Below are 23,519 nucleotides of genomic sequence, written 5' to 3'. Positions count from 1 at the left end.
GGTGGGTTCCCCCCGGCGCCGTCCACACCTGGTCGCTGCCGGCGGGAACAGCGCGGGAATGCTGGGGGGGGCGGCCTGCACCGGGGGGGGGGGCGGCCTCAAATGGGGTGTGGCCCGCGATCGGTGCCCACCGATCATCGGGCTGTCCTCTCTGAAGGAGGACCTCCTTTCTTCCGCAGCCCCGCAAGATCCGTCTGACATCATCTTGCGGGGCGGACTCGGAGAGGACGGCAACCACGCATGCGCGGGTTGGCGCCGGCCAACCCACGCATGCGCGGGTGACGGCAGTTATGCGGCACCGGCCGCGTCATGTATGCAGCGCCGCCTTGACGCGGCACCAAGGCCTGGCGTGCGTAAATGACGCGGCGCCGCTCCTAGCCCATTATCGGACCCTGAATCGGTCGGTATAGGGGCCGTTTCGCACCGTCCCGAACATCGACGGTGCGATCACTCAGCCTCCATTTCGGAGAATCCCGCCCCGTTTTTCTCTAAACCAGTAAATTACATCAACAACTATTTGTTTCCTAATTTTTAGCAGATTGTGTTTTACACCCTGTGTACTGGTACTGTGTCTAACACCCTGGGCGCGATTCTCCGCTCCCGCGCCAGTTGGGAGACTCGCCTGGGTCGCCAAATTTTCCCGCAACGCCGTTCCGACGCCCTCCCGCGATTCTCCCAAGTGGCGAGAACGGCCCCGTCGAGTTCCGCGCACAGTACCAAGTGTTCAGTCTCCCTGCCATGGCATGTTACAATACTGACTTCTAGGGATGGATCCCTGAAATGCCAATCAAAGAGGTTAACCAGGGGATTACATTCTTTTCCACAAGCCAGAGAGCTAATTTTATGCCTCAGCATGGATAAACTTCACCCCTCCCCTTCAAGTTGGTCACTTTCTCTCCCTAATCTACCTATTTGGCCTTTGAAAAGGCAGATAAATATTTAAAGACTATTTTACGTCTTTTCCCTCCAATGCTGTTACCTGCCTTCAAGTAGCTACATCCCTCAAGATGTTATGCAGGTCCCTGGGGAATACTTCCCACTCAAGGCTCAGGCTGTGCAGGAAGACTATGAACATTATACAATAGGCTAACTCACCAAACTGATGAGAGAATCAGGACTATTCAGTAGAATGGGGGTGCAGAGAAATCACCAGTTTCCCATTGAATAGCCTTTTAAAATCAGGTGAAAAATACAAAATTTATGAAGAACAGATTGAAACTTAATAATCAGGCAGATTAGGAATTGCACAGCGTGGTTTTAGATTTTATCTATAAATGGTTGATGTGTTTATCTGACGAGAACCATGCCAAACAGCAGTAGCTTGGGGCCATTACCTTTTCATATATTTATTATCTTATGATGTAAACAGGGACAGTACTTGAGAGAAGACTTCCCACATAATATCCGATGCAGTATCCGATTTATCTACCTATATTCCCTGTAAACTACGTTACTACCCAGCAACCCGAAACCCTCCCCCCGGCCTTCCGCAGGCTGCGCATATGCCAGTCACTTAATGTTGCCATGTGTCCTTCACCATGGCAAGTTTGATGGCATTTGGCATTTAGCCTTCCTGGTCGACTACTAATTGATGCCCTTGGGTGGGGTGCTCTTTCCAAGAGCCGGTGCGGACTCGATGGGCCGAATGGCCTCCACCTGTACTGTAAATTCTATGATTCTTTGATTAAGTGGGCAATTGATGCCTACTTAAGGGTCTTCCCCAGACGTCGCTGGGGTAGTGATGGGCAGAGGGCTCGCCATACGGGGGCCATTGGTTTGTGGACTCCTATGGAGGGGAAGTTGGGAAGCGGTGCCTACTGAGAGTCACCTGCCCTTACTGCTGATAACTCAACCCCACTGCCATGCCGTAACCCCACCCCGCAACCCTTTTCTTGCCATCATTCATCTGTGCCAGGTTTCCTCCCCAATCCAAGGTTGGATATATAATATCAGCATAAGCCACAAAGGTAGTACACCTGAACCCAGAACTGCTGACAGTCTCTGACTGGCTGGCAGCTCTCAATGACAGGTGAGACTTCTGCCTTCTGTGCTGTTGATCCCGTGGAAGGCCCACTGCTGGCCTGTCAAATGCTTAAATGGCACGAGATGTGGCAGGCCTTCTCAAACAGAGGCAATGTGAAGTCCTTGCCGGCTCTTCCAACTGGCAGCCGAGACCCCCAATACCTTCACAAGATTCCACCTCATTATTGTACAGCTGCACAAATGTATTTAAAGGGTACGTAGAAGTACATTAATCATCCATGAGCTCCCAAAACAAAATTAGCGGGACATTGCTCATAAGTATAAAAGACTTTGCAAGTCTTGATAGGAATTGAATCTCTTATCCTTACAGTTAAGTCTTCATCTATATTCCAGCAATAGTACTGAAGACATGTGCTCCAGAAATTGCCGCGCCCCTAGCCAAGCTGTTCCAATAAGCTACAACACTGGCATCTACCTGGCAAATTGCCCGGGTGTGTCCTGTACACCAGAAACAGGACAAGTCCAACCCAGCCAATTACCGCCCTATCAGTCTATTCCATCATCAGCAAAGAAATGGAAGGAGTCATCAACAGTGCTGTCAAGCGGCACCTACTCTGCGATTACCTGCTCATGGATGCTCAGTTTGGGTCCCGCCAGGGTCACTCAGCTCCTGATCTCATTACAGCCTTGGTTCAAACATGGACAAATGAGTTGAATGCTAGAGATGAGGTGACAGTGACTACCCTTGACATCAAAGCAGCATTTGACCGAGTGTGCCATCAAGGAGCCCTAGCTAAACTGGAGTTAATGGGAATCGAGGGGGAAAACTTACCACTGGTTGGAGTCATACCTGGCACAAAAGAAGATGGCTGTGATGGTTTGAGGTCATTCATCTCAGCTCCAGGACATCATTGCAGGAGTTCCTCAGGGTAGTGTCCTAGGCCCAACCATCCTCGGCAGCTTCATCAATGACCTCCCAGGGGCGGGATTCTCCCGTAACTGGCTGGATGGCCCGACGCAGGCACGAACCACTCCGGCATCGGGCCGACCGGAAGGTACGGAATCCTCCACATTTCCAGGGGCTAGGCCGGCGGCGGAGGGGTTGGCACCGCGCCGAAGGGCCGGCGTGAATTGACGCATGCGAAGGACTGCCGGCATAGTTCCGTGCATGCGCAGACCAGCCGGCATGTTTCCTGCGCATGCGCAGGGGGGTTCTTCTGGCGGGACCCAAACTGAGCATCCATGAGCAGGACCCCTACAGAGGCCGGCGCGGAAGGAAAGAGTGCCACCACAGCACAGGCCCACCCGCAGATCGGTCGGCTCGATCGCGGGCCAGGCCACCGTGGGTGCCCCCCCCGGGCCGGATCACCCCGTGCCCCTCCGAGGACTCACCTAGCCAGCCTACAAGCCAGGTCCCGCCGTGATGGACCTTGTCCATTTCACGCCGGGGGGACTGGCCAGGAAATGACGGCAGCTCGGCCCATCAGGGCCCAGAGAATTACCGGGGGGCCACTGCTAATGGCCCCTGACTGGCGCGGTGTGAACCCCGCCCAAAAAACGGCGCCGAAGATTTTGGCAGCTGGCGACAGAGCGGCGGGGCGGGATTCTCATCGCCCCCCCCCCCCCCCGGCGATTCTCCGACCCGGGCGGGGGGTCGGAGATTCCCGCCCCAGAAGTGGCAATGTTTGTGGATGACTGCACAATGTTCACTGTCATTCGTGACTCCTCAGATAATGAAGCAGTCCATTTCCAAATGCAGCAAGATCTGGACAATATCCAGGCTTGGGCTGACAAATGAGAAGTTACATTTGCGCCACACAAGTGCCAGGCAATGACCATCTCCTACAAGAGAGTATCTAACCACTGCCCAATTACATTCAATGGCATTACCATCACTGAATCCCCCACAATCAAGATCCTGGGGGTTACCATTGATCAGAAACTGAACTGGACTGACCATATTAATAATACTGTGGCTACCAGGGCAGGACAAAGGCTAGGAATCCTATGGCGAGTACCTCATTTCTTGACGACCCTCCGCCACCACCACCACTACCACCAAAGCCTGTCCGCCATCTACAAGGCACAAGTCAGGAGATTAATGGAAGAGTCACACCTTTTCCGATAGTTATAACAAGAGACCAGCTGGATCCTCAAATAAATTCACCCTTTCATTTTTTTAGACTTCAAAGGGGTTTTGAAACATGATTTTAAAATGATTTTATAGTAGTATTGTTAAAGAAATGGAAATGATAAAAAATAAATAACTTCTTAAAAGCTCTTCCACAAAGATTAACGTAGAGAATGGACTCTGAGCTAGAGCAGTGGAAACCAATCCTTGAAATAAATACAGAACAATTAGATGCTGCAATGGGAGGCATTTGTGTCTGTGTAGATGGATGAATTAGGAGAGGCTAAATTGCCTTCCTTGTCCATAATTATCTTATGCTCTATCTTGTGCATTTAAATATCTTTATTGCAAATGTGACTCAACCAACTGGGAACTGGAAAATCTGTTTGGAAATCTATACATAGAAACCCTGCAATTAGGTCTGAAATTAAAACAGAAACTTCTGGCCAAGTACTGTAGCTCCGAGTTCCAAAACGAGAAAAATATAGGCCAACTCCATTTTAGTTTAATGAGTGTCATTAGTGTCTATAACAGATTGGTTGTTTGACTGCTTCTAGTGATTACATTTGAAAAAATACAGGATGTGTTAAACAATGACATTCATTAGTCTAAAATGTATGAGGACATGTTAAACTAGAAACATAGGGGTAGAGATTGCGCTTTGCAGTGCCAGTTTTTTCACTACTGTCTCCTCTAAAATGGGTCTAAGATGCCTCATTTTGGTAAAGTGATTGAGCATGCACCTAACAATCGTGGACAGCATACAGAGCAGGCAGATTATTAAACAATCAGTGTGAAGTACTGCCATTTTTAAACACCGGTCTTCTGCCTTCACCATGGTCTTAAATTCGAACATCTGAACATGACATTGAAAATTATTAAAGACCTCACCAGCACTATTTAAATGGATCATAAAACAATTGCAAGATTGTTGCTGGTTTGTGGGTGCAATTGCAAATCATTTTTAAGCTTTTCTATATTTACCTGGACTTTGAATAGTCTACAGGGTGGGATTTGGATGCGGCTGAAGTGCTTATTTTAAAGCTGTGCTTCTAGACGTGGGTGGCCTGAGAGGCCATTCCCTTTGAATATAGCATGACTGGGAGAGTGATAAGTGGCCACAAAAAATTAAGCTGCTAGATGAGGTGCATGAGGAGGATAAGGGCTTTGAACAGGAGGCCATATCCATTGAGGTCTTTGGGAAAGACTTTCCTTACCTCAATTTCAGTTTCAGTGCTTGAAGTGTTTTTATTTCTCTAAAGAAATTATGACTGAAAGCTGCCAATTAATGCAGCCATACCCTTGCAAGAACAAGGGACATGTGTCAATGAGTGTCCTGCAGTATGTTTGCATGATGTGCCAACATGTGTGGGTTGTGAATTGTGGGTATGAAGCCTGCTCGATACTATGTATTGGTGCGGTGACGCATATCAATTTTAGGTTTTGAGTACTTACTGATACAGATTGTTGGTAGATCCTCACACTGTCCTGCATTTTCAACCATTTCTCAAAGTATTGTAGTTCAGATTGCCTTGTGAAAAAGCTTGCACTATTTGTTGCAGTCATAGTTCACCTCCCTTAATAGTTACAGGTTACATTTAAGAAGAACCAACCATTTGAGATTTTGGGCCTCCCACTGATTCCTGCAGTTCAGTGTTGGAACCAATGCAGTGAATGATGCAGGTTTATCACCCAGCGGGATCTCTATTGAATTTTCAGCCAAGTCAAATTCTCCCCGAAGTGTCCAAAACATATCCTTTTGGGATAGGGAAATATTTGAATTTTCACCTATAGCAGAGCCAGAATTTGGAGCAGAACGTGGATCTGCTATGTTTCTATCACTTTTGTATTCTGTCACAAATTCCACTGTGGTTAGGTGGAGCCATTTTTATGTCCGCTCTCCTGTACAAAATGTGGGGGAATTTATAAGATCCTCTAAGAACTCCACCCAGCACAACACTTAATGCATTAATGCCGCCAGAAAACACACCGTGGGGGTTCCGTAAAATCATGGACAGGGACACTCCAGTGATTCCTTAACTGACCTAGGAGTACAGGTCCACAGGTCATTGAAAGGGGCAACACAGGTGGAGAAGGTAGTCAAGAAGGCATACGGCATGCTTGCCTTCATTGGCTGGGGCATTGAGTATAAGAATTGGCAAGTCATGTTGCAGCTGTATAGAACCTTAGTTAGGCCACACTTGGAGTATAGTGTTCAATTCTGGTCGCCACACTACCAGAAGGATGTGGAGGCTTTAGAGAGGGTGCAGAAGAGATTTACCAGAATGTTGCCTGGTATGGAGGGCATTAGCTATGAGGAGCGATTGAATAAACTCGGTTTGTTCTCACTGGAACGAAGGAGGTTGAGGGGAGACCTGACAGAGGTATACAAAATTATGAGGGGCATAGACAGAGTGGATAGTCAGAGGCTTTTCCCCAGGGTAGAGGGGTCAATTACTAGGGGGCATAGCTTTAAGGTGAGAGGGGCAAGGTTTAGAGTAGATGTACGAGGCAAGTTTTCTACGCAGAGGGTAGTGGGTGCCTGGAACTCGCTACCGGAGGAGGTAGTGGAAGCAGGGACGATAGGAACATTTAAGGGGCATCTTGACAAATGTATGAATAGGATGGGAATAGAAGGATACGGACCCAGGAAGTGTATCTTATCTGTCCCTCTTGAAAGCCTTTGCATCCTGCTGAAAGTATAGTGCCCATAATTGAACAGAATACTCCAGTTGGGGTCTAATCAGTATTTTATTTAGGGTTAGCATAACATCCTGATTTTTGAATGTTTTCCGCTATTTATCATGTGCAGGATCCAATATGCTTTATTAACTGTTTTGTTAACCTGCTCTGTCATCTTCAAAGACTTGTGCACAACCACCTCCAGGTCTCTCTGTTCTTACACCACGTTTAAAATTGTGCAATTTCACAAGTATTGTACTTTATCATTATTCCCACCAAAATGCATCACCTCACCTTTCTGCACTGAATTTTATCCTGTCATGCCTTTACCCATTCCATCAGTCAATGTCTTCTTGAGGTCTATGACTACCTTTCTCACTATTACACTTCCTTTTATTGTGCATCTTGACAAATGTATGAATAGGATGGGAATAGAAGGATACGGACCCAGGAAGTGTAGAAGATTGTAGTTTAGTCGGGCAGCATGGTCGGCACGGGCTTGGAGGGCCGAAGGGCCTGTTCCTGTGCTGTACATTTCTTTGTTCTTTTTGTTCTTTTGACCAGAACTACAATGCCAGCATTATGGAGAAAAGCACCCCCATAGGCAAGATCAATGTCCTCCAATTTCAGCCAATGCTTTCTTTCACTGTAACAGAATTGGACCATTTGGCAAACTCTGCAAGGCCAAAACGTCTAAACACATAGAAGATCCAAAATGATTCATGAGGTCAAGACATATAGCCATGTTTCTTCAAAGGTCAAAGATTTAGAATTTTGGATTTGAACTGCAGAGATTACGGTTAAAAGCCATCTCACATGCTTTAAATTAGACATGTAAGCCAGTGTTATGATACTGTCAGACAGAAAGCCATGGCTGGTGACCCAACAGCTGATGCCAACCATGACACCCCTATATGGAGCAGGAAGTATAAGGATCCCAATAAAAGACATCCTGCAGCCAACATTGAGGTACAAGGAGAAAATAATCCAAAATACCTGTTCATTGTACATAAACAGGACTGTTCACTACTAAGCCACAAAGCCTGTGTTGAACTTAACCTTCAACAAAATATTAATGGTGTCACCAACAAGGCCAGGCTCCAATATAAAAGAGCTCCTTGACGAAGAGTCTGGCCGCTGACCAGATTCATTACCCCTTTGTCAGATTTTGCTTCAACCGCCTGTTTGGAATCAGTTTGCCGCTAAAAATATTTTGACATATGGGGCGAAATTCACCGGAAACGGTGTGATGTCCGCCGACTGGCGCCCAAAACGGCGCAAATCAGTCGGGCATCGCGCCGCCCCAAAGGTGCGGAATGCTCCGCATCTTTGGGGGCCGAGCCCCAACCTTAAGGGGCTAGGCCCGTGCCGAACAAATTTCCGCCCTGCCAGCTGGCGGGAAAGGCCTTTGGTGCCCCGCCAGCTGGTGCGGAAATGACATCTCTGGGCGGCGCATGCGCGGGAGCGTCAGCGGCCGCTGACGGCATTCCTGCGCATGCGCAGTGGAGGGAGTCTCTTCCGCCTCCGCCATGGTGGAGACCGTGGCGAAGGTGGAAGGGAAAGAGTGCCCCCACGGCACAGGCCCGCCCACGGATCGGTGGGCCCCGATCGCGGGCCAGGCCACCGTGGGGGCCAGATCGCCCCGCGCCCCCCCCCCAGGACCCCGGAGCCCGCCTGCGCCGCCTTGTCCCGCCGGTAAGGTAGGTGGTTTAATCTACGCCAGCGGGACAGGCATTTTAGCGGCGGGACTTCGGCCCATCCGGGCCGGAGAATCGCGGGGGGGGTTGCCCGCCAACCGGCGCGGCGGGATTCCCGCCCCGCCGAATCTCCGGTGGTGGAGAACTCGGCAACCGGCAGGGGCGGGATTCACGCCAGCCCCCGGCGATTCTCCGACCCGGCGGGGGGATAGGAGAATCTCGCTCATGATATCAACCATTTTTCAGGGCCTACAGGTGGTCATTTGCCACATGGACGATGTATTGGCTCACAGTACCATGGTGGAGGAACATGACAAGAGATTTACAGTGGTCTAAGAGCACCTGCAGGAAACAGGGCTGACACCAAATGAGAAACATGAGTTCTCCATAATATACATTTGGTTCCTGGTCCACATCGTCAGCAATAAATGTATCACAGCAGACCCAAGAAAACAAAGGCGAGTTCTCAACACCATTCTCGATTCCAGACCACCAGCAATTAGAAACATAAAAGATAGGGCCATGAGGAGGCCATTCGGCCCTTCGAGCCTGCTCCACCATTCATTATGGTCATGGCTGATCATCCAACTCAAAAGCCTAATCCCGCTTTGTGGTAAACCACTGTATTATATTGTACATACTGTTCTTACTTATTGTACTTACTGTCCTTACTGCTTGTTACATGTCTGGGCTTGTCCCTGCTGGCTCCGCCCCTCTGGCTCAAGTATAAAGGTAGCTAACCTCCAGCCCTGCCCTCATTCTGGGACCGGCTGCCAGCAGGTATCTTTTAGCTGATTAAAGCCACAGTTTACTCTTCCAACTCTCGTCTGTCGTCATTGATGGTACATCAATTTAATCGCCCCCATCCTCCACGTCATCCGCCACGTGCGACCCATGGGGGCCGCATCTTGGCCGCCATCTTCGACGCCACCCATCACGTGCGACCTGTGGGGGCCGCCACCTTCGATGCCATCCGTCACGTGGGAGCCGCCATCTTGGAATCACCCCTCCGCCTCCCGGAACCTCTGCGCACCAAATCGTACGCTTTCCTCCGCTACCCTCGATCAGCCCACCCACCTTCCGAAGCTTCCCTCCATCACCCTCGACAAATCTCAACCTCATCACCTCAGTAAATCCATGATGGCCGTCCGGATCAACGGCCACGAGACGACCTGCCTCTTCGACTCCGGGAGCACGGAGAGTTTCATTCACCCAGACACGGTACGGCGCTGCTCCCTCCCAATTTTACCCGCCACCCAGAAAATCTCCCTGGCTTCCGAATCACATTCCGTGGAAGTCCGTGGGTATTGTGTCGCAACCCTTACAGTACGGGGCTGCACTACTAGGTCTTCATTTCCAATGCCACCTCAAAAGTCTTACCTTGGTGTTCGATGGACCCATGCCCCCTCTCACCGTCTGTAGCCTCTCAACCCCTTAAGGTCACCCCACCCCCGCTCTTTGCTAACCTCACCCCGGACTGTAAGCCCGTCGCCACTAGGAGCAGACGATACAATACTTGGGACAAGGCCTTTATCAGGTCGGAGGTCCAGCGACTCCTGCGGGAAGGGATCATAGAGGCCAGTACTAGCCCCTGGAGAGCCCAAGTGGTGGTCGTCAAAACTGGGGGGAAGCACCGGATGGCCATCGACTACAGTCAGACCATCAACTGGTACACGCAGCTCGATGCGTACCCTCTCCCCTGCATATCTGACATGGTCAATCAGATTGCGCAGTACCGAGTCTTCTCCACTATTGACTTGAAGTCCGCGTACCACCAGCTCCCTATCCGCCCGGAGGACCGCCAATACACTGCCTTCGAGGCAGATGGCCGCCTCTACCATTTCCTCAGTGTCCCCTTCGGCGTTACCATTGGGTCTCGGTCTTCCAATGGGAGATGGTCCGAATGGTTGACCAGTACGGGCTGCGGGCCACATTCCCGTATCTGGATAATGTCACCATCTGTGGCCATGACCAGCAGGACCATGACTCTAACCTCCAACATTTCCTCCACACCGCTAAGCTCATTAACCTGACATACAATAAGGAGAAATGCGTTTTCCACACAACCCGCCTAGCCATCCTTGGCTACGTTGTGGAAAATGGAGTCCTAGGGCATGCGCCCCCTCCTGGAACTCCCACTCCCCCACTGCCCCAAGGCCCTGAAGAGATGTCTGGCCTATTATGCCCAGTGGGTCCCCAATTATGCGGACAAGGCCCGCCCACTCATTAAATCCACCATTTTTCCCCTGACGGCTGAGGTCCGCCAGGCCTTCAACCACATCAAAACAAATATTGCCAAGGCCACGATGCACGCAGTAGACGAGTCTATCCCATTCCAGGCGGAGAGCAATGAGTCTGACTTTGCTCTGGCCGTTACCCTCAACCAGGCGGGCAGGCCCATGGCTTTCTTCTCCCCTACCCTCCAGGGCTTCGAAATTCGACACTCCTCCGTTGAAAAGGAAGCCATTGTGGAAGCTGTGCGACATTGGAGGCATTACCTGGCCGGCAGGCGATTCACTCTCCTCACTGACCAACGGTCGGTTGCCTTCATGTTTAACAATACGCAGCGGGGCAAGATCAAGAATGACAAGATCCTAAGGTGGAGGATCGAACTCTCCACCTATAATTATGATATCTTGTATCGACCTGGGAAGCTCAATGAGCCCCCAGATGTCCTATCCCGCGGTACATGTGCCAGCGCACAAGTAGACCGATTTGGGGCCCTCCACAATGACCTCTGTCACCCGGGGGGGTCACCCGTTTTTTTCATTTTATCAAGGCCCACAACCTGCCTTAGTCCATCGAGGAGGTCAGGACCAGGACCAGGGACTGCCAGGTCTGCGCAGAGTGCAAACCGCACTTCTATCGGCCGGATAGAGAACATCTGGTAAAGGCCTCCCGCCCCTTTGAGCGCCTCAGCATCGATTTCAAAGGGCCCCTCCCCTAAACTGACCGTAATGTGTAGTTTCTCAACATGATTGATGAGTACTCACGTTTACCTTTCGCCATCCCGTGCCCTGACATGACCTCTGCCACAGTCATCAAGGCCCTGCACGGCCTCTTCACCTTGTTCGGTTTCCCCACTTACATCCATAGCGATCGGGGTTCCTCCTTCATGAGTGATGAGCTGCGTCAGTTCCTGCTTAGCAAGGGCATCACCTCGAGCAGGACTACCCTCTACAACCCCCGGGGAAATGGACAGGTGGAGAGGGAGAACGCGACAGTCTGGAAAGCCGTCCTTCTTGCCCTACGTCTAGAAGTCTCCCTGTCTCCCGCTGGCAGGAGGTCCTTCACGATGCGCTCCACTCCATCCGGTCACTCCTGTGTACTGCCACCAATGTGACACCTCACGAGAGAATGTTTGTCTTCCCTAGGAGGTCCACCTCAGGGGTCTCGCTCCCGTCCTGGCTGATGGTTCCAGGGCCCGACCTCCTCGAGAAGCATGCGAGGAGTCACAAGTCGGATCCCCCAAGTCGAACGGATCCTTCTCCTCCATGTTAACCCCCAATATGCCTACGTGGCACACCATGACAGGCGGGAGGACACAGTCTCCCTTCGGGACTTGGCACCCGCAGGTTTCCCAGCGACCATCACCACTACCCCCGACTCTACACTGTCTCCCTCCATTGCTACTCACGATTCTACACCATCTCCCTCCGTTGCTACTTATCCGGAAGACGACACACTCCTGGACATGCAGGCCTCAACACTTCATCCGACACCAGTGTCCTCACCACAGCTGGGACTGAGGCAATCACAGCGGAAGGTCAAAGTCCCCAACAGACTCAATCTCTAATTCAACCCGTCCACTTCACCCGCGCCGGACTCTTTTTTTTTTTTAACAGGGGGTGAATGTGGTAAACCACTGTATTATATTGTACATACTGTTCTTACTTATTGTACTTACTGTTCTTACTGTTTGTTACATGTCTGGGTTTGTCTCTGCTGGCTCCGCCCCTCGGACTCCAGTATAAAGGTAGCTAACCTCCAGCCCTGCCCTCATTCTGGGACTGGCTGCCAGCAGGTATCTTTTAGCTGATTAAAAGCCACAGTTTACTCTTCCGACTCTCGTCTGTCGTCATTGATGGTACATCACGCTTTCCCCCATAACCTTTGATCTCCTTTGCCCAAGTGTTATATCTAACTGCTTATTGAACACATACAATGTTTTGGCCTCAGCGACTTACTGTGGTAACAATTACACAGGCCCACCACTCTTTGGGTGAAGACATTTCTCCTCATCTCTGTCCTAAATGGTCTACCCCATATCCTCAGACTGTTACCCTTGGTTCTGGACACACACACCCCAATTGGGAACATCCTTCTTGCATCATGGTGGGCAGCACGGTAACACAGATGTTAGCATTCGCCGCCTGGGCCTCTTTCAATGCCCCCCGACCGACCCCGCGCCAATCGCTCGTGCGCGACTGCCGATGATTCTCCGGTTGCCGGACAATCGCGTCGCGGGCCGTCCCACCGTCAACTCCGATTCTCCGAGCCGGCGCGGGCTCGGAGAATCCCAGCCAATGTGTCCAATAGTGGCCTACAATTTTCAAATGAGTACTTCATACGCTCTGGCATCACATTGAGCTTCCACCATGGTACCAGCACCTCAAGATACCCACAGTCAAATGGGTCGGCTGTAAAGGAGATTTGCATTGTAAAAGACAGTGGCCCAAGCTGGGAATCGAACCTGCGACCCTGACGCTGTGAAGCAACAGTTAACCACTGTGCTACTGTGCAGCCCGGGTGGTTGGCGGGAGTACTATGGAATAGTCAGGACTACAGGTAACAAATGTATGATTGAGGGTTTCAGCAGCAGATGGGTTGAGACAGAGGGGGGTCGAGTGACATTGCGGAGGTGGGAAAAGGCAATCTCAGTGAATATATTCAAGGCTGAGTCAAATAGATTTTTGATCGACAAGGATTAAGGGTAATGGGGACAGGCAGGAAAGTGGAATTAAGGCCACATTTAAATCACACATGATCTTATTGAATGGCAGAGGAGGCTCGATGGGATGATTGGCCTATTCCTGTTCCTATTTCTTATGATCTTATGATGTCACAGACCTGTGGTCAGAAACTTACCTCAGGATGAAATATGTCACCAAAGTTTCGAACAATCTAGTTCAGCCTAAGACAGTTGCCAGAAAGAGGGATGGAATCAGTGATTCGGGAATGTAGCCTGTGGTGAGGACCAAAGAAAATTTTGGTTTACCCAGTATTTAGTTGGAAGACATTTCTGCTCAACCCGTACTGGATGTCAGACAAGCAGGCTGACAATTTAGCGATGGTGGAAGGATCAAGAGAGGAGTGAGATAGCACTGGCCATTGTCAGTGTACATGTGGACACTTAATATGAAGTTACCAAGGGGCAGCATGTGGATGGGAAAGAGGAGGGGGTCAAGAATAGACCTTTGAGGGACCGGTAATAGTATGGGAGTCGGAATATAAACCATTGTAGGTGATTTTCTGGCCACAATTCGATATCTAAGAATTGAACCAAGACAGGGCAGTTCCACCCAACCAGGTGACAGAGAAGAGATGTTGGAGGGGGCTGGTATAGTCAACTGTGTCAAAGGCTGCAGACAGGTCAAGATGAATGAGGATAGATAGTTCATCATGGTCAGTCACATTGTATATAATATGTAACTTTAATAATAATTGCTTATTGTCACAAGTAGGCTTCAATGAAGTTACTGTGAAAAGCCCCTAGTCGCCACATTCCGGCGTCTGTTTGGAGAGGCCAGTACGGGAATTGAACCTGCGCTGCTGGCATTGTTCTGCATTACAAGCCAGCTGTTTAGCCCACTGTGCTAAACCAGCCCCTAATAAAGACCCTTTCAGTATTGCAGTGGGGCCAGAAACCTGAACAGAGGGTCAGACAGCAATGCTAGTGTATATTCACAATTTGGTGATATTGTTTGTTTGTTTGATTGTTATTTACAACGCAGAAGGAGGCCATTCGGCCCATCATGTCTGCACCAGCTCCCAAAAGAGCAACCTAGTTAGTCCCATTCCCCTAGTCATCACTTTCAAATATATATCCAGCTCTCTTTTGAAACCTCCAATGGAATCTACCTCCACCACTCTCCCAGGCAGCGCATTCCAAACCCCAACAACTATCTGAGTGAAGAAGTTTCTCCTCATCTCACTCTTAGCTCTCTTGCTGACCATCTTGAAATTGTGACCCCTAGTCACTGACATTCCAACTACCCTGTCAAAATTGTTCAGAATTTTGAACACCTCAATAAGGTCACATCTTAATCTTCTCTGCTCCAAGGAGATCAAGCCCAATTTCTGCAATCTTTCCTTGTATCTAAAATTCTTCATTCCTTGTATCATTCTAGTAAATCTCCTCTGCAATCTATCCAGGGCTTTAACATCCTTCCTTAAATAAGGTGCCCAGAACTGAACACAATACTCCAAATATGGTCTGACATTTATATCACAAGCCCCTCTGCCAAATTGCTAGCACTTATGCATTTGAGAAGAATCACCAATTTCTTGGGGCTCCAGTCCAGACTGGGAGGGTTGGGAACTCTAGTGACTGTCAATCCTTTGGAAACTCGCTGTCACAATTATGTCACTTCTAAACTGTTCGATATTGTGGAATGAATTGAAGTTTAATTAATATTCCCTCTCACCGTCACCATCCTTATTTTTTTAAGTTTTGGCTGTGGACAATCACAAAGAGAAAACACTCACAATGTAAAAGTATGAAGTAACAACAGTCACTGCTCTCCAGAAGTAATTCACTCTGTGAAGTGGTTTGCAATGTGATAGTTATGTGATCCATTGGTATTTCAGAGTTTTATAATACAATAAAGCCAACTCCAAGGTAAATATAGTTGTTCCAACAGTGAGGATGTTTTAAACCTCTGGCAATGGAGAACGAGAAGTCTCTTAATTATTTTCTCATTGTACACAAGCAGTATTCAACATTTTAGTCCTTAAAATTCCTAAATACCAAAGAAATTAAATAATGATTGCATCACAATATCCCATAATGTTGCTTTATTGTCAGTTAAAGTGAACACAAATATTGTTTTTTTTAGTGATTTTCTTCTCTCCTTGCAGCCCACTTGCTTTCACACATCCTGGTGCTTTAGATATAATCAGAACCTATCTCTGTGGACATCCACAACAATAAACTTGAGCAGCAATCCAAGCCTTTTTTTTTCTTGGATGAAGCTGTATTTTCAAAACCAGTTCACTAACAGTCTATTGAGAGTTCCCACTTGTATATAGATACATCTCAATGATGGGCACTCCTGCGGCTGAGTCGTAAGGTCTTCCAGCAGGAAGGTATCACTTTCAAATGTTTTCATTGAACTGTTTAGTTCATATTTTACCATGTGTCGAAGTTTTAAAACAACTATTCAAGTGTAATTTCACAGACAAACTCATTGGTCATTCCAGTGATTGTCTTAGCCCCCTGTGAACGTCATGCTAAAAGGGAAATCGCAGCCGAGATCTTCAGGTGTCAAATTCCAGATGCAATATGCCAAACTCTGGAAAGCATGTGTGATCAGCAGGCAGAATGCTCCCTAGTTTTGCACCTTCATCCAGCATAAACAGGGCAGTAACAGCGTGAAAATTACATCTACTGACCTGCCACCCTGTTTGCACTGGTTCTTAAACTGTTATCCCAAGAATGGTGACAGAAGCACCCACCTGCTTTAGGCTGATTTTTCTAGTGGTAAGGAAACCTTTTCTAGTGGTCAGTGTCCTTTAGCATGTCTTGGACACTGATTGTATTTTGACATACAATGAAAAGATACTTGGCACCACCACTTCCTCCATTTGTAGCAACATAACCAGTGGTCAAAAAACAGCCCAACAATATTTTAAGCTTACTCTGCACCTAAACTTAAAATTCTCCACCGCGGGGGCGCGATCCAACGGCCACTTTGCGCTTGAATAGCAGTTTGTCGTGGCGCAGCGTGGCTGATAAAATGACGGGCGACCCTGCTATGGGATCTACCCGGCTCGCAACGCCTCGCGAGATCTAACGCGATCTTGCGCGACATTGCGATGTGAATCCCGCCCATTGTGGGCGGGATCACATTTTAGCAAATCTGCATATTAAAGCGAGACAGTTTTCTGCATATTAAAGTCTCACTTTGACAGAGTCATCCAGACTCAAACCGTTAGCTCCTTTTTCTCTACAAAGTCAGACCTGCTGAGATTGTCCAGTATTTTCTGTTTTTGTTCCAGATTCCAGCATCCGCAGTAATTTGCTTTTATATTATTATAGTCTCACTTTAATGTGCAGATTGCCGAGATAACCAAGGCGTTGAGGTCTATCCCCTTCGTCTCGGTGACCTCGGTTGAGCGCCATTCAGCACTGGTCCCCACAAATGGGGATCAGACGGAACAACACTTATGGGGGTCTCCCAGGGTATCGGAAGCCATCAGATGCATGCCCTTTGGGCAGGGTGGTATCCTGGCACTGCTGGTGCCAAGCAGGCACCCTGGCACTGCTGAGGTGCCCAGGTGGCACTGCCAGCTGGCAGGAGCACTGCCAGGGGCAGTTGGGGAGACATATACAACATTTAAAAACTTTGCACCCGAGAAATATGACGCCTCTGGCCACGAAGAATCCAGCACGAGTTTGTAGAATAGAAAGAAATAACTTTATTTACAATTACATATATACAACAGCAGCAGTAACTCCCTTGCTGCACACTCCTCTCTAGCTAGTTTCATACTGACCAGCTCTATTTATGCAGGGACTCTGCGAATGATTTCTCCACCCCCTCATTGGGGAAGCTCATACTCCCTTAGAATTGTGAGATTGCCATTAGTCGCCAGCCACTGGTAAGCAGGCAGGTTGTAACAATGGACAAAATGACGTCCTAGGTGAAGCGGGTGACGGTGAGGGCCTCCCTGATCCTACAGGCTTGCCGGACTTTCGCCAATGCCGCCTGTCCTCCATCCTCGGGCTGATCCTGCGGTTCCTTCCTGGACTCGCCCTCCAGCCCCTCCTGCTTTGTTGTCTCATCGTCCTACTCCTCGGAGGTGACTGCATGTTCCTCCATTTCCAGCACATTGCCCAGGTTATGGAGGGCACATCAGACTACTGCGAAACGGGCGACCTTCTTGGGTAATCATTTTCAAAGTCAAGGTCACGATCTGTGGATGGGTTGCGGGCGGGTGTCGGGAAGGTCGCGAGTCCATTGGTTGCGGCATTACCGATTGCAGGAAGATGTGATCAAAGGTCGCGACCGGCTTTTAAAAGTGCTGTCGCAACCGGCTTTCAGAATGCCGGCTGTCCAACGCATGGGTGCCCCCTCAGCAGTGTGCAGGCCCAGAGCCCAGTGAGGCTAATTACCTGCTGCTGACATCAGGTCACTGGCCCAGGAGCAGATTCTTTCAAAAGATCGATGGAGTCTTCTCTCCAGAAGCGACAGCAGAGAGCAGGTCACGCTGATGTCACGTGCTCTGGGTGCGAACGAGATTCCTCCATTTTGTCGCTGCCGGTAGTGCTGGTGTGCGCTCCAGGGCCTCTGGTGAATAACCCAGGAAGAATAAGCTGAAAACAGGAACAAAGCAGTATAAAGATGATGTCTTGAGGTATGGGTTTATTAATTGTGCCACTGCAAATCAGGATGCAAAGTTTATGTGTTATATGTTGGGAAGTACTGGGAAATGAAAGATTAAAACCCTCAAAACTTCAACGGCACTCCCTGGGAAGCGTGCACACATGTGCATGATCTTCATGTAGTGATCGCACACAAGCTGGACGTTCCTGTTTATGTAGGGCACATCCTGAAGGTCCGGTGCGCGCAAGGCGACATGGCATCTATTAATCCCTGGACCTGGAACATCCCGTCGATGGTGGAGAATCCTGCTGCCCCCGGGCAAATAGGGCATCCATTACCTCACGAGGGCATCCATGACCTCATGACCACAAGCTGTAGCTTGTGAGATGCCACACAAATCTCCGCTCGAGTCCTGGAATGATCCTGAGGTGTAAAAGCTCAGGTCTGCGGTGACTTCGACGGCCACTGGGAGCAGGTATTCACCGCCTCCATGTGGCTCCGAGGCCACACGGACATGGCACAGATGCCGCACCATCCCCTTGTTGAGGCAGAGCCTCCTTCAGCACATACTAACTGTCATCTGTTCGAAAGAGCAGTGACACCTGTGCACCTTGGGCCGTCACCGGTGTCCCTCCCTGGCCTGATGGATGGTCGGGTCCTCAGGGTGTGGGGCGGAGCCTCTGTCAATGCTTCTGTTGCCGCTTTCTTCGGCATCTGGCCGTCTGAATTTCCAGCAGCACCGCGATGGCTGCTTCCTCGGGGTCCAAGATATCATCCATCCCATGTAATATCTGTAAGGACTTGGAGAGGGTGAAAGGTTGGCAACCAGCAATATCTTCCTCGGGACCCTCCATTTCCCAATTGCTCCCTCCTCTCCCCCCCCCCCCCCCCCCCTCCCGCCCCACATCCCCTACCATCAGACACACCCTGCCCACGCACCCCCAGTCGTCACGGGAGCCCCTGGTCATGGGTAGAATTTACAGTGCAGAAGGAGGCCATCCAGTCTGCACCGGCCCTTGAAAGAGCACCCTACTTAAGCCTACATCTCCACCCTGTCCCAGTAACCCCAACTAACCTTTGGACACTACGGGGCAATTTAGCATGGACAATCCACCTAACCCGCACATCTTTGGACTCTGGAAGGAAACCGGAGCACCCGGAGGAAACCCACGCAGATACGGGGAGAACGTGCAGACTCCACACAGACACTGACCCAAGTTGGGAATCGAACCTGGGTCCCTGGCGCTGTAAAGCAACAGTGCTAACCACTGTGCCTCCGTCACTGGACCCCAGATCCTGTACCCCAGACGCCCACATGTAACATTACCTGGACCGGGCAGTGGTTCCCTCCCCAGTGAACACACCCACCCTCTGGTCACAGAACTGTCCACGGTGCTGGGGCCCAGCCCTTGGATGTTGGGAGGTTGGCTACGGCATTCGTGGTGTTGCCTCCTGCAGTGTTCAGGTATCACGATTTAATTGGGATGCTAGGCAGTATCTCCCACATGCTGCGTGACACGTGTACCCACGGGAATCCACTTGGGAGCTGTGAAGTGCTCACTTACCGATTGCCATTCGCTGTTAGCAATAGCCTTCAGCCTCGTGGCCAGAGGCCTCCATTGTCAGTGGGAGGTATGGATGGTCAGTGGGACAGACAGGCAGGGGCTGGAGTTGACCCCGTTATGGGTACACACGATCCAGCGGATGGCATGGAGGACCCACGGGCGCTGGGACACCCAGCACCCTCACCCAGCTCAGGGGCGATCCCCCCACTGACGGCGACCCTCACCCCCCAAACGAGGCCACCCCCCGCCCCCCCCTCCCCCCACGGGGGTTTCCCCCTCTTCCTGAGCACTGGAGCAGAAACCCCATTGCCCAGAAACGAAGATGGTTACTCACCTCCTCGGATCCCCCAGAGCAGCAATTCTGCCAGCTTCACGTTTTTTAAATGGTGTACTAATCGGCGACCACTTGCTGAGGAGGCGGTTAGATCAAGGGAGGCCGTTAGATAGGGGGTCGTTCCTGTTAATTGGAGATGGGCTTTAAGTGGTGATTATTGGTTTCTCTCCAAGCCATGGCGGGATCCTGATTTCGCCAAAGGGAGCAGACTGGTTAGATTGCAAACCGATTGCCATCCACTGTGGTTCCTAATTTTGGAGTATTCCTCAATCTAACGTCTTGCTCAAGCACGACGCAACCGCAAAATCGCGCCCAAGATAAATGAACTGGTGGCACATATAGAGTTAAATAGGTATGATCTGACAGTCATTGTTAAGACATACAGTGCGATTCAGGCTCAGTTAAAGTCTGTTGAATGGCGCATTTAGCTGGGTGCTTCTCGCCGATTGCGCTATTCAACAGCACTTTGCTTTTTCTTTGCCTCAGGGAGATTCTCTCAGCCAAGGCTGCACTGAGAGGGATTTTGCCAGCACAAAAGGCTCCTCGTAGATCGGGACACCATTTTGGAAAGATGCCCCGATTTACGCCTCCCCCTCTTTCCGCATCCACCCTCTGTTCACTCCTCCCCTAACCTTGGGGAGGCCCCCAGAACCCCTCCCCCTCACCATCCTCACTAACATGGCAAGGTACCCCTGGGCCCGACACCTGACAGTGCCAATCTGACACCCTGGCACTGCCAGCCTTGCTCCCTGGCAGTGTTTTCTGGACACCTTGGAAGGCACTGCCAGTGTGATTGGGCGGCACTATCAGGTGTCAGGCTGGCAGTACCGAGGTGCCTGGATGCAAGAGGGAGTGCCAGGGTACTACTCATGCCCTCGGGGTTAGTTGATATTCAGGGTTATTTGACTTTGAGGAAGGACAAGTGGGAAATAAAAGGTGGTAGGGTAGCTCTGCTAATATGAGAGTAAATAAGTATAGTTCTGTGCAATGATCTAGGCTCAGAGAATGTGGAGTTGATTTGGGTGGAAGTGACAAATACCAAAGAAAGGAAGAGAGTGGTAGGAATATTCTGTAGGCCCCTGAAAAGTAGCCACACTATAGAGAAGAGTTTGAATCAAGAAATAGTAAATGCATGTAAAAAGAGCACCCCATTAATCACGGGCGACTTATATTTTCATATAGATTGGGCTAATCAAATAGGAAATGGCAGCCAAGCGATTGAATTCATTGAGTGCATTCGGAATGGTTTCTTGGAACAATCTGTTATGGAGCCAACTAGGGATCAGGCTATTTTGGATCTGGTAATGTGTAATGAGTTAGGTTTAATAAATGATCTCTCAAGGTTTAGGATGCCCTTAGAAATAATGATCACAGTATGATACAATTTAGCATTCAGCTTGAATGTGAGAATTTTGGGACTGAAATATCAGTGTTAACTTTAAGAAGGGGAATTACGAAGGTATGAAGATGGAATTGGCCAAAGTGCACTGGTCATATAGATTAGTAGGTCAGACAAAAGATGAGCAGTGGCAGATATTTAAGGAGACCATTCAGAATTCTCAGCAAAAATACATTCCAGTGAGAAGGAAAGACTCTAAAGGGAGGAAGTTAAGGAGGGTATTAAATTGAAAGTGGAAACATATAAGATGACAAAGGTTAGTTAGTGGTAGGCCTGAAGAGTGGGATAGATTCAGAATGCAGCAAAGATGGACTAAAAAAAATAATCAGGAAGGAGAAAATAAACTGAGGGCAAGCGAGGGAGAAACATAAAAACAGACAATAAGATCTTTTTTAAGTACATTAAAAGGAAGAGAGGAGTAAAAGAAAGCATTGACCCCTTCGAGAATGAAACTGGGGAAGTAATTATGGAGCACAAGGAAATGGCAGAGAAGTTAAATAGATATTTTGCTTTGATCTTTACTGTAGAGGATATTACAAGCATCCTAGAAATAGTAACAAATACAGGGGAGGAACTAAATATAGTCACCATCACCAGAGAATTAGTTTTAGGCAAACTAATGTGGTGAAAGACTGACAAGTCCCCTTGACCTGATGGTTTGCACCATCTTAAATTAGGTAAATTAGCACACTGGGCTAAATAGCTGGCTTTTAAAGCAGACCAAGGCAGGCCAGCAGCACGGTTGAATTCCCGTACCAGCCTCCCCGAACAGGCGCCGGAATGTGGCGACTAGGGGCTTTTCACAGTAACTTAATTGAAGCCTACTTGTGACAATGAGCGATTTTCATTTTCAAATACAGAGATTGTGGATGCATTTTCCAAAAATCGTTGGATACTGGACCTGTGCCAAATAATTGGAAAGCTTCCAATGCAGCATTCTTGTTTAAAAAGGGAAGGAGGCAAAATGCAGGCAACTTCAGGCCAGTTAATCTAACTTCAGTTACTGGAAAAATATTAGAATTGATTATTATGGCGGGAATAACTGCATTTGGAAAGTCATAATCTGATCAAGCAGAGTCAGCATGGTTTCATGAAGGGGAAATCTTGTCTGACAAATTTACTAGAGGAGAACCAGTTGATACTGTTGGATTTTCAAAGGGCATTTGATAAGGTGCCACACAAAATGCTATGCAACATGAGGCGCTCATGGTGTTGGAGGTAATATTCTGGCATGGATAGAGGATTAGCTAACTAACAGCAGTGAGTAGTGATAAGGGTTTTTTTCTCTGGTTCGAGGACAGCAACCAGTGACGTGCCACAGGGATCAGTGCTGGGACCGCAGCTCTTCACAATATATATTAATAATTTGGAGGAAGGAAGAGTGTACTGTGGCCATATTTGTGGATGACATTTATTTGTGCATACGATTTATAAAGAGGAGAAACAAATCTGGTTCCAGGATGGTATCTTGGGGCACACCATTTAAAGTCTAGTTTCCAGTTTAATACGTCCCCATTCACTGTAACTCTTTGCTGTCATTTGATAAGAAATGATCTTATTCATTTCTTAGTATTTCCTCCGAGTCCATAATGATCTAGTTTGTAAAACAGCTTTGCTTGTCATACACAGTTGAAAGCTTTGGGGAAACCAAAAATAGCTAGGTCTGCGTTGATGCAATTGTCAAGGTTATGGGTCAGATCGTGGATGGTAAGAATGAGTTGTAATTCTGTTGATCTTCACCAATAATGATTTTCTGCCCTTCAAGATTCCTCATCAGCTGACTATCTGATGTGTTCTAGTAATTTACAGCCAATACTAATAAGCAAAAGTTGATCAAACTTCCCTTCCAAATTTTGAATACTTGTATACCTATACCAGTGAATCTACACTTCGTCAGAAAATGCTGAATATTTCCGTAACATAATGTACAGAGGAATTGTTCTCTCTAGATGGCTGAAGATTGGAACCTCAGCTATCTGCCGTTTATTGCCCAGCCACAATTGGGCAACCTGAATTAGTTCTTACAACTGGCCATTAGTTAGAGCACCTTATGGCCACAGAGCTACTAGTCAGAGAATGAACCAATGAAAATAAAGGAAAAAAGTAATGTGGAAATTTTAGCTTCTACAGTTCTGCTGCTCTTAGCTGTACAAAGGAAATTTCTTTAAACTTAGATTGCA

The sequence above is a fragment of the Scyliorhinus torazame genome, chromosome 11 (assembly GCF_047496885.1).
Source record: "Scyliorhinus torazame isolate Kashiwa2021f chromosome 11, sScyTor2.1, whole genome shotgun sequence".
Classification (NCBI taxonomy): Eukaryota; Metazoa; Chordata; class Chondrichthyes; order Carcharhiniformes; family Scyliorhinidae; genus Scyliorhinus; species Scyliorhinus torazame.
This window is presented reverse-complemented; position numbering follows the sequence as displayed.